The sequence below is a fragment of the Scylla paramamosain genome, chromosome 5, assembly GCF_035594125.1.
Source record: "Scylla paramamosain isolate STU-SP2022 chromosome 5, ASM3559412v1, whole genome shotgun sequence".
Lineage (NCBI taxonomy): Eukaryota > Metazoa > Arthropoda > Malacostraca > Decapoda > Portunidae > Scylla > Scylla paramamosain.
The window spans coordinates 13187371-13199191 of record NC_087155.1 but is presented as its reverse complement, the minus strand read 5'-3'; the positions used below and the strand labels follow the sequence as shown (position 1 = coordinate 13199191).

The following is an 11821-nucleotide window of genomic DNA, read 5'->3' as shown; positions in this document are numbered from 1 at the left end:
AAAAAGTGAAGGAAATTTGTGAGGTCAGAAGTAGCCCGTGTGTCATCCGCCTGAGGTAATCCCACGCCACTGCCTGCTATCAGCCACGTGATCGTCGTTGCCTTACGTTGAAAATTTATTGCTTCAAAAAAAAAGTTGGTAAAAAGTCTCCCAGAATAAACAGAACTCTGAAAGTTTTGCTGCCGCGGGTTGGGTCGTAACTTAGCCCGAAGCCTTTTTCGGCGCACGACACATCAGCTTCAAGACGGTTTTGGTGTCCATCCCCGCCGGCGAGCTGGGCCGCGGTGGCGTCGCGCCCTTCATCCAGTGAGTGAGGGCGCAAGGGTGGCCATTGGCTGCCCGACACTGGGATCACCGCCTCACCTGCTGCTGGGCTGTTGGGCGCCGGCACAGAACAGTTTTGTCAGACTCTTTGGCAACCCGTGCGTAAAATGCTTTCTTTTCTACGACATTAGTGTGAAAGGATGGTGTGTGTGTGTGTGTGTGTGTGTGTGTGTGTGTGTGTGTGTGTGTGTGTGTGTGTGTGTGTGTGTGTGTGCATTTGTATTATCTATTTATTTGTTTATTTATTTATTACGTATTTATTAATTTGTTTATTAATTTACCTATTTATTTTATTTATCCAATTCAAGTTTCTATTTCTTGTTGAGCTGGTGATCTAGTGCATTCTCAGTATTCTGCTATTTTCCTCTACCTATCAGTAGTGGTGCTTTTAATGGTTCTCTGCTATCTCAAACAGTCTTTAATTATACACTAATGATCGTGTAACCCACAATCAGTCGTCCATCCTCTCCTCAGCTCATGACTCTTATCTGCATTGTCTCATCATTATGTGACATACGATTCTCAACAAGAGTTAGAAAACACTGAGTTATAACACACCAGCCTCGCGAACAGCTCTTACTTCTCTTTAATTACATTAAGCTAAAGCCTCACTGTTTTTTTTTTTCTTTTGTTTTTTCATCAAAGAATATTGTCAGAAAATTTTTTCTCATAAAATAACTCCAGTAAAGTTCGGTGTCCTATACAGTTTTCGTCAATCATCTTCGTCCTCTCAAATCGTATCCTGTGACTCTGCTTGTAGTACTGCTTTTTGGCAGGAGGTGGCAGCACTCCTCGTCCAGTAGTTGGAAACAATAGAACGTTATTTGTCCCATCAATAAATGTCAGACCCTTTCTTTGACAGACTTGCACAATTTTTATTCTACTGCAAATGCTTATCGGTATTTCTACAGTCACAACTTTATTGATCTTGCATGTTGTCGATATTTTTCATGTCTTCAGTCTTTTATCGGAGAACTAGAGTATTATTTCCTTAGGAGGACGCCACTATAGATTTGAAAGTGTTGGGAAAAGACTTTATCTAGTACAGGGCGAGGATAAAAGCTCAGTTATGTTGGTCACGTAGGACGTCTTCTCAGGTTGAGTGAATTATATACAGGCATTATTTACAAATACTATTTCTATATAATTTTCTTAGATTATAAATAAAGAAAAGTATTATGGAGCATTCATCTTTATATATTTTGTAGATCTGTGAATGGAAAGAAAAAACAGGAAGCCTGTGAAAGGCTAGTTTATCAACACTTGTGTATCAACTAATCTCTGTATCTACAAGAAGAGAGTGTTAGAGGTCTTGAAGAAATTCACCACAATGAGCGCCGAAGCTGCTACACGTTAAGTAATTCTGCCTAGAACAAACTTTTCCTTTCAGTTTTCTACTTCCCCCCCCCCCAAAAAAAAATACGAATAAATAATGCTTCGGGAAAGGACATCAACACAAGATAATTTAGATCGCTTCTTCATTTTCAGAGATACTTTCAGCGGTGCCTTTTTCAAGGCTGTTTTATAACCTTGGACTGTCACCTTTTGTAGTTAGAAATTCATTAAGCATCATACGTTGCGGCTGTATGCAGGATATTTTGATATGCTCACAAGCATTTAAAAGTGTAGTGTCCATCACCGGCAAATTCAGTAGCAATATATGGATCAAGGTGACCCTTCATCAGCCTAAGGTGGCGCCGCGCAGCTTCCTTGTCCTGGCGGGTCACGGGGCAAGGACACGCCGTGGTCATTGTATCTGTCTGACAAGGTCAAAATTTATGTGATGCAACTTGGGAGACATGAGAGATAGCGAAGAAGATACCAGACATGAGAGCTTGTAAAAACCCGAATGAATAGGCTGTGAGTGTGTATATTATATCACACACACACAAACACACACACACACACACACACACAAAGAGGAGTATCAAGGCAACTCCTGAACTAAACTAGCATTCATTTCTAACTCTTCTACATATGTTTTTTTTTCGTTTTTTTTCGGAAGGAGCAAAATAACGGACATCTCTCCCAATATATATATATTTTTTTATTATGTTCATGACCGAGTTCCCGCACATGTATATTGCCTCTATCTCTTACATAATCTCTCTCTCTCTCTCTCTCTCTCTCTCTCTCTCTCTCTCTCTCTCTCTCTCTCTCTCTCTCTCTCTCTCTCGGGAGTGGCAAAACGGCGGACATATCCCCCAATATATGTTATCCATTCCTATGACCAAGTTCTTGCACGCAAAAAGCAAATAAGACGAACTGTCCATCCCTCACAGATCTGGAGTCACGCAGCTTACAAGACATCCTTCCTTCACTTTCCCACAAGCAACAACACAACACATGCATTCCTGAAACGTGTCGCTGCGTCGGTCGTTTTCAAGCACACGCCGCGTCGTCGCTTGGTGAGCAGAACAGTGATGAACGGGGGTGTTAACTCGAACTCCCGCCAAAAGAGAGCAAGTTTAATGGTGGTTGAGTGGCGGGAGGCGGGCGGCGCTGGGGGGTTCCCTCATCCTGTGTTCTCTTAAGGTTGCTTGTAATTATAGTTGCCGTGATCTGTTTATTAGGGAACAGTAACTGGCTTGGGAATTATTTATTAAGGCTATTTATTATATCTATATATCACCGTGTAACGAGAATGGAGTTACGGCGTGAGGGTTTTTGATCTTTGTTATTATTGTTGCTGTGTTATTTTGATTATGTTGTTATTTTTATATTACTATCATGATTTTTTTTTTATTTATTCTTGATGTCTTTATTCTGTATATTTTCTTTTTTTCTTTTAGTTTTCCTGTCTGTCTTCTTGTTCTTGTTCCTATTTCTCATTCTCATTCTTTATTCCTCATTCAGAGTATTATTATTATTGCTATTATTTTTATTATTATTGCTATTATTTTTATTATTATTGATATTGTTATTATTGTTATTATTATTATTATTATTATTATTATCTTATTTCATTACTACAACTGCTGCTGCTGCTACTACTACTACTACTACTACTACTACTACTACTACTACTACTACTACTACTACTACTACTACTATTACTACTGCCACTACCACCACCATTACTACCATTACCACCACCAACCATTATTACCACGTTAATATTCTGTTATTTTATTTTATCTTCATTGACAGTGAGAGAGAAAAATAAAAATCCATTAGCTATAAGTAATGTTAAACCTCAAACAATAATATTAATTTTATCACTGGCAGGAAAACATTTACTGATACGCTGTGGTTCCATATGGAAGAAAGAGATCAGCAGAGGTCGGAGGATCCTGGAAGAATACTTTATTTCTTTCTTATTACTCTGCTAATTAAGGTGGGGTGCCACTGTGAGACGAATTTCCTATCTAATATTATATGTAGCTGATAAAATATTCGTTTCTTTTTTTTATTTGTGTATCTTATTATTTTCAGGCAAAGCGAAAATAGTGGTGCTTGTCCTCGTCCCCAACCTTACATGGAGAGACGTAAGTGTTTTTTTTATTTGATATATTGCCAAAAAATTCAATTCAAAGCCTTCAGTCTGAATGTTCCTGTGTGCGTGTAAGGAAGTGCAATGTGAATGGGCCTAATTGTGTCGAGGCAAGCGTCCGTTTTCTCTTCAACTTTCTACAAACACCCACGGAAACAAAAATCATGTTTGCGCCGAGGACCACATGCAAGGAGGGTGTGTCTGGGCGCGGCAGGTGAATGCAGGGAGGTTAGGAAAGGATTAGGGTGTCCTGGGAGGGTTGCTGTGGCGGGTGGAAGGTGGAGCTTGTTTTTGGGGGCGTTCAGTGCAGGCTTAGTGCAGGTGGTTCCGTGTTCCCGCCCCAATGCGCACCTAACGGAGCAAGAATGGCCTTTCGTGATACCTCTTTTTTTCTGAATGGATAAGGCAGATACGGAAACGTGTGTGTTATCTCTAGGATGATGTACCGGTCAGTGGTTTTCTCCTCTCCCTTCATTGTGACGAGTGATGCAGTTTTGTGGTTGTGAGTAGATCGATGGTTGGTTGTGATAACTAACGCCATTAGAAAAAAAAAAAAAGAAAAAGAAAAAAAAGGGAGAGAAATAGAGCGTAACATTAAGGGTCACTGCCTCACACCATGACTACCAGTCACTCCTGAATGCTTAAATTGTTACAAATATTTGCTGTTAACTAAGTCTACATTTCACTACTATTTCCTGTTTTACTGTCGAAAGCGGAATATCATGAACATGCTTATACGTTTAAAGAACAGTGACCATGATGCTTATAATGCGCTGCACAGGACGATGAGATACGATCGAAACTGAGTGAAAAATTCTTTTTTACAATTTGAAGTGTTCCAAATATTTTATACAGCTTTGAAGACTTTTGTTTGTGTATTGTTGGTTTTCATCAGAAAGAGGTTTTTTTTATTACCCATCTGCTGTTGATTGAAACCAAGAAATACTTTTCCTTCAAACAAACATTTCGCACAGCTTCTGAGCTTTTCTTGGTGTCATTGCTCACTCCTCCCCGCCTTAGATCAGCAAAACTAAGGTTTTTATCATTCCATTGCATGCACATCGGAAAAACATTTTAGTGCCCCAAACCATCACCTTGATGATTTTCCTCTCTGCATTGTACCCTCTCCTCCAATAAGCTTTCACACCCTTTATCACAAACTTGAACACTTGACTTCCTGCACTGTACCCGTCTATCATGAATCTCGTCACGCCGCCACAGCTCGCTCCTGTAACTACCCCTGAGCCATGACGGATTCTCGCTGCCGTTTCCATAGTTGAGTTGATCGTCAGTGAAAATCCTCGAGTAGTGGTGGCCGCGACGAATTGCACTACGTCGTATATTTTCTGGAACACGTCGATTCCTGCTTGGTTCTCCCGTTGTGGCGTCGTTTTCTCTGTTGCTCTCTTTGGTCGTAGCGGCGATTTTTCTTCACTTTTATCCTCACAGGTCCTGTGCTTCCTCTCTGCGTAGGTCACGTCAAGAGCCCAGCGGGGGTCGTCGGGCTTCAGTAAGTGTTTGATATATTTTTTCCCTGACTTGGTTATTACTTCATCTCTGTACTCGAGAGGGACGTCGGCCCACCTTCCCTCTCGTTGAGCTCGAATGTATTTTTGCATATGCGAGTCGTGTGTTGACGTGAAGTACATTGGCAGGGCGAGAAACAGGCACAGCGGCAGCAACACAACAAACACCGCTAACAGAATCAAGTATCGCTGACCGTGGCCAGATGCCTTGCCTTCCTCGTTCTTCCCGTCAACAGGCGGAGAGCTCTTCCTATTCTTTTTCTTCCGGCGGGTCCCTGATATTCCCCCCCACGTTACTGGACCGCCGCTTTGCAACAAGCCCAGGAATTCCTGTGTTGAAGGGACGTAATTTCCTCGGACGTAAGTCCCTTTTCCAAACTCAGTCTCTTCTTCTTGCATCGCACAGAATGTTTCAAAATCTTCGTATGATGCTGATTTAATCCTCTCGCTTTTCTTCTTGGGACTTGGTTTTGATCTCCTGTTCCGCACAGAGGGTTCCGATCCGTCTAAGAATACAAAGGTCGTCTCGTAACCCTTTTTCATGACGTAGGGAGATCCTGCATCGTACCTTTCCGCCTGCTCATGGAAGGACTTGTGTACTTCATTGTTGTCATATTGCGAGGAAGGAATCCTCTTTTCCTTCCTGCTGGCTTCAGTTGGTCCACACTCCTCTATAATGGCTTCATAGGTGTCTGTTTCTTGCGGGTGTACCTTGCTTGACTGGGAACAGTCCACTTCATTCCCGTCGTGCAAGTCAGCAGGAACATCGGCAGTTCCATCATCCTCGCCTCCACAAAGAACATCGGCAATTCCTTCCTCGCCTCCACCTGGAGTGTGGAGGTCCTCGGCTTCATCAGCATGGTCGTCCTGTGCGAGGGCCGGGGACTCCTCGTCCACCACAGGTACTCGTATCCTGGCAGCACCGGGTGATGAGCGCCTCTTCCTCGCCATCTTCTTGAAACACCTGCGAAGTCTCCTCCAGAGGCCACAGAAGCAGCCTGGGGTGGTCTCGCTCTCCTCAGTGTCCATTTCAAGTATAGAAGTACCCATGGCTCTCTTATTACTGTTATACAACAGTCAGTAGGCATGCAGTGGTATACTTAGCTTCAATTACTCGTAGCATCAGATTCACGCTCCCGCATCTTCTTGGATCTTGCCGTTACGAGTCCCTAGCGGAGACTGCAGGTACTGGGTTCCTATTGGTCGCCTGGTGATACCTGGGTTCCAGTTGGTCCCCACTATGTCTGCTCTGTCTCTCTCTCTCTCTCTCTCTCTCTCTCTCTCTCTCTCTCTCTCTCTCTCTCTCTCTCTCTCTCTCTCTCTCTCTCTCTCTCTCTCTCCTCTTCTCTCTCTCTCTCTCTCTCTCTCTCTCTCTCTCTCTCTCTCTCTCTCTCTCTCTCTCTCTCTCTCTCTCTCTCTCTCTCTCTCTTACATATATGCATACATACATACAGCACTTATCGGTGTCGTGCTTGAATGCCACTGTTCCTCTTGTAAAGCTATTGTTGATAGCATATTTTTCTTGTCGCCTATCGTCTTTCCGCAAGTCATCAGTGATTCTTCATGCATTTTTCACCCACCATAATGATAAATGCGTGTTTACATTCTACCACTTTTGCTGATTAAGTGCTGTTCCTCGTGAACATCCTTGGAAGTGGGTTTCAAAACACCACCGAAAGTAAACTGTCCACAATACTCTGTTATTAGAATTTTTCTTCTGAATGCTTTTTCCTGACTGTGCGAATAGCTAGGAAACTTTTCAAACGCATATTGTTGTGTGCCCTTTGCCAATGTAATGACCTGCTCATGTAAAGCATTGCAAGTTGATAAAAAAAAAAAAAGTTCTTTGAATCGAGCTGAACTGATTTTTCGTAATTATTTTCTGTATCAGCAATAATATCAAGTTTTTACTTTTTATTCACTTAAATAAAAAAATGAAATATAGAAAAATAAATATGAAAAATCTGAAAATCAATATGAATAGGTACATATAACTCGATTTGGTTGTATCTCACGCACACTAACTGCAGAAAGTAACTAGTAAAGGTGTACCTACGATTATATCCCATTGTTCACGATAGACACTAAAGCTTAACTCATCCCAGCGGTGAAGGGACGATACATCACGCCGCCACAGTTTCACAACAATACGTACATCACCCTCTGACACATAAATCGAAGCAACACTTGCACTGTGTCGTTCATGCAACAGACTAATTGCTCCGTGGCGGCCTCGTGTGCCGTCACCCCACAGGTCTCCCTCCACCACGGTAGTTCACGTCGCAGCGAGAGATTTGTTGGAATGAATGAGTAATTGCATAATGGCTTGTGTACATTCTTCATCTGACATGGCTATTATATATACATCAACTAGTTTTGCATATCTCTTATTCCTTTTCTTCTTCGCTATTAAAAGATAAAGAATTCATGTATAATACATACGTTTTTTCCCTAGATATTAATGATGTAAAGAAAAATGCAAATAATGACAAGGATGATATGATTAATCTTGACTATTTAAACTAAAGTACAGCGAAATGTTTACTTGTTTATTACCAACTTAGCTTAAAAAACAATTACCATTGTTAATGTATTCATAGCATGCATAAACGAAATTTTTAAATAATCATGTAAATGACTGCGTACGTAGGTCAAACTTAAGTTCTAACTAGAATCCAATTACTGACTTTTTTTTCTCTCTTTTTACTGTCATAATGCTGTGCTGCGGTTCCCTCAGTGGCCGCCAAGAATTATATGGACCTTGGATGCATTTGCCATTGATGTGCAGAAAGATGAACTCGGAAGTGAAAAGATGGGCAGCTATCCTTATAATTTCTCGAAACGTATTGCTTAGTTTAGCAAGTCCCTCCTTTGTGTTTGTAATATAGTATAGCAAATGAGTCAGTAAATACGTTTCCGTACAATCATTAAATACATAACTAATAATCTACCTCAAATATATTCATCCCCATAAATAAAAAAAAAGGAAATAATCGCATAACAAATATAAAAGTTAAAGAAACACAACAGCCACATGTACTTTATGATTAGGAGGAAATCACTAAACAAGGGATTCGAAGAACTGACAGTTATTTTTTTTCATTCACCAAATATAATTCAATTTTTACACAGCTAAGAGCGGCAGAGAATAAAGAGGAATATATGAGATAGCATGTTACGAGACTGTATTAACGGGACATGACAGAGAGAGAGAGAGAGAGAGAGAGAGAGAGAGAGAGAGAGAGAGAGAGAGAGAGAGAGAGAGAGAGAGAGAGAGAGAGGCACTGATCTGAAAATAATGTAATAGAATTTAACGTGTGTGTGTGTGTGTGTGTGTGTGTGTGTGTGTGTGTGTGTCTTTTTCTGTCTATCAGTCTGTAAGTCCGATATATCCTGCGGGGACAGAGTATATCAGAGAGTACATCACTCCATAACATCTGCCATTATAGCCTTTTTTTTTTTAAGGGGAGAAGTGTGAGTTTGGAGACCGACCTTCAAGATTAAAAAAATGCTCAACTCGGGGATATGATCTTTTAACCGGTGCCTGGAGGTTCCCATCTGTCTTGGACGTGTTGAAGATGGCAGTCCTCTTCATTATAGTCTTAGCTTGTCTCTTCATCGTGTTTGTTTTATTTATCATTGCCATTACGGAGAGGCACTAAATTAACAGCGATTTTCCCTGACGTGGTTTCATCGTTAGAGTAAGAAATAAGAGATGCCAATTTTCGCAGTCTATCGTCTCACCTCCGATCTCACCCTTGATTGGTAGAGTGCGATGAAAGACTCTTATCTCATTGGCCGGCCACTTACCACCTCCTCCCTGATTGGGTCGTCGCCGCGAAGAGCACGCCGGTCCCTGCTATCAAAGATCGAGGTCGTAACTTGGCGGTGCTAAAGGTGGCAGCTCCTCAGGGGAAGTGGTTTTGTCTGTTTAGGAAATTTGAGAGTAGAACATCTCTCTCTCTCTCTCTCTCTCTCTCTCTCTCTCTCTCTCTCTCTCTCTCTCTCTCTCTCTCTCTCTCTCTCTCTCTCTCTCCGATATTTTTTTGCTTATTTACAGTTTAATTATATTCCAGGATTTATTTTCATTTCAGTCTCTCTCTCTCTCTCTCTCTCTCTCTCTCTCTCTCTCTCTCTCTCTCTCTCTCTCTCTCTCTCTCTCTCTCTATCTCTCTCTCCTCTCTCTCTCTCTCTCTCTCTCTCTCTCCTCTCTCTCTCTCTCTCTCTCTCTCTCTCTCTGTGTCCAAACATAAATAACTCCAATTATTACGAATCCTGAACTTTCACATTTTTCATTGCCTCAGTCTACTCCCTTTTTTTATTCATTGCAAGGCTTTTTACATATTACGAGATTACATTTGAAAGATCGGTGTTTTGTTTCCATAAATATTCGCTACATGAGAATTTTCCAAAAGACAGCGTATTTCTCTGCACTTGTGCTCGAGGGTGACTGGGATAAGGAAGGTTTTATTAGTATTTCGGTACAGCTCTCTTATTCACAGTGGAGGCATATAGGGATGTGTTATTCTGTCTGTTTATGAGCGTAATAATGTTTTTGCTGCTTGCTGATTTTAAGCTACAGTTGTAATTTGCCTCGCCTTTCTCTCTCTCTCTCTCTCTCTCTCTCTCTCTCTCTCTCTCTCTCTCTCTCTCTCTCTCTCTCTCTCTCTCTCTCTCTCTCTCCGCTGGTTGTCATAATGAAGGTAATAAGCGTGTTATCCATAGAAAATTCACCAGTCATCTCTCGAATTCAGGTGATGGTGAACAGGTTGTGAAGAAGCTGAGGCTCCTACCTGGAAAAAAAAAATAATGAAGATATCAAGCTTTTCTATAAAATCTGTATGATAATATTTTAGTAAATCATGAGTGATAAAAACAAATCTGTATAACATTTTCATTCTCAATAAAATTTCGGACATCTATTTCGAGGATGGAAAAAATCATAATTTGTTATTGTGCTCCACATCCAAACCCGAGGCTCTTCTAACGTAGTATTTCTCTTTTTCTGTAAGTCCATATTATTAACTCTTCAAGTAAGTGTAAGGGGACTATCATAAAATTATCTGTTATATACACCGTTCTCTAACCAAAGTGTTGTATATGAAATGGAATGTAAGAGTATTTTATGTTCTCGAAGCACATGCACGTGATCAGTGTGTAATCTAATTCTGTAGTGAACATAATATTGTATAGTGTTTGTTGTATGTACTGCAACGAAAATATATTGCTGACAGAAGACACTTTAAATGTATAAGTGAAAAATGAAAACGCTTCGAGTATTATGAGTGTAAGCTTATCGACAATCAGTAGGACTCAGGCAATGCACAGTGGTAAGGCAGAGCAGCGAGGAGAGGTAGTAAGCAGCCTTGGCTTGCGAAGACTCAAGGTGATGCCAATGTTATGGAGGGCGGTGATGATGGTGATGGCGGCGGTAAAGAATAACAATCTTTATGAAACGAGTGAAGGTCAATTAGCCGCCAGTTAAAACCCGTGACCACAATTAATCAGGTGCGCTTGGTAATGCATGGTGATTAGCGTCATCACTCGCCTGCAGGTGCTGTTAATGGAACGTCAGTAGCGGCGGTAATGGACAGCCGCCCGCCGCTCCAGACTCAGGCTCACTAATTTGTGCTTGATTGCTGCCGCAGGTCCCTCTGAAGCTCCAATGACGGTAATTCCAATCACTTCTAATCATAAGCGGCTGGATCGCTGAGGGCAAAATGATACTTTCACTAATTGATTTTAATCCCGAACGAAGCCATGAAGGCCCGCCAGGTGAACGAGTTTGACAGGTGAGGTGAAGGCCCAGGCGAGTTTCCCAACAGTTCATTTGTCTAAATTTATCTTATTTTCCTCACAAAAAAATTGCATTCCAGGTTTATTGGCCATGTTTCATAGACTGGCATGTTTTTCGCTGCCTCCAACTTGGGCATTAGCGGGAGCACGTTATCAGCGGCAGTCACAGACACAGACCGGGAATCAAGGCTCCTCTGATACCAGTAATACCTTCCTGATATTTCCCTTTTTGTTACACGCTTGTCGACAGAAATAAACTGAATAAAAATAAATGACTATAAATGTACGCAAATGACAGCTTCTCTCCTAAAAGGAAACATACAAGTCGGTGATAAATTATCTTATGCTTACAAAAACCTGGTTCTTTCATCCTCCCTTATCTCTCCTTCTTTTCCTCTCCTATTTTACCGTTCCCAATTACCTGTCTCTTCTCACCCTGGTCCCCTCGCTGCCGCCGTGTCCCTCGCGCTGCACACGGCACGGAGGCGAGATCACCACTGATAAGAGAAGATGCCTCGTTGATTAACAAGGTGGTGGAAATTAAGCAAAAACTAATCCATACCATTAGAGAGCAGTCATGGCGGACCACAAATAAAAGAAGTAATCTGTTACCAGATGGATAAAAGAAAGAAAAAGGCAAACCACTAATATTTTGACTGCGCAGGTGATTTTGATACGAACT

The 11821-nt window shown here is 41.4% G+C and overlaps 1 long non-coding RNA gene across 1 annotated transcript in view; it reads left to right on the top strand.

The window, feature by feature from the left end:
* Window positions 1-11821, top strand: part of LOC135100310 (uncharacterized) — an 89126-nt gene that overhangs the window by 68886 nt on the left and 8419 nt on the right. The window contains exon 2 of the long non-coding RNA XR_010268600.1: window positions 3760-3812. This is a non-coding gene — a long non-coding RNA (uncharacterized LOC135100310). The remainder of the gene's footprint in view (window positions 1-3759; window positions 3813-11821) is intronic.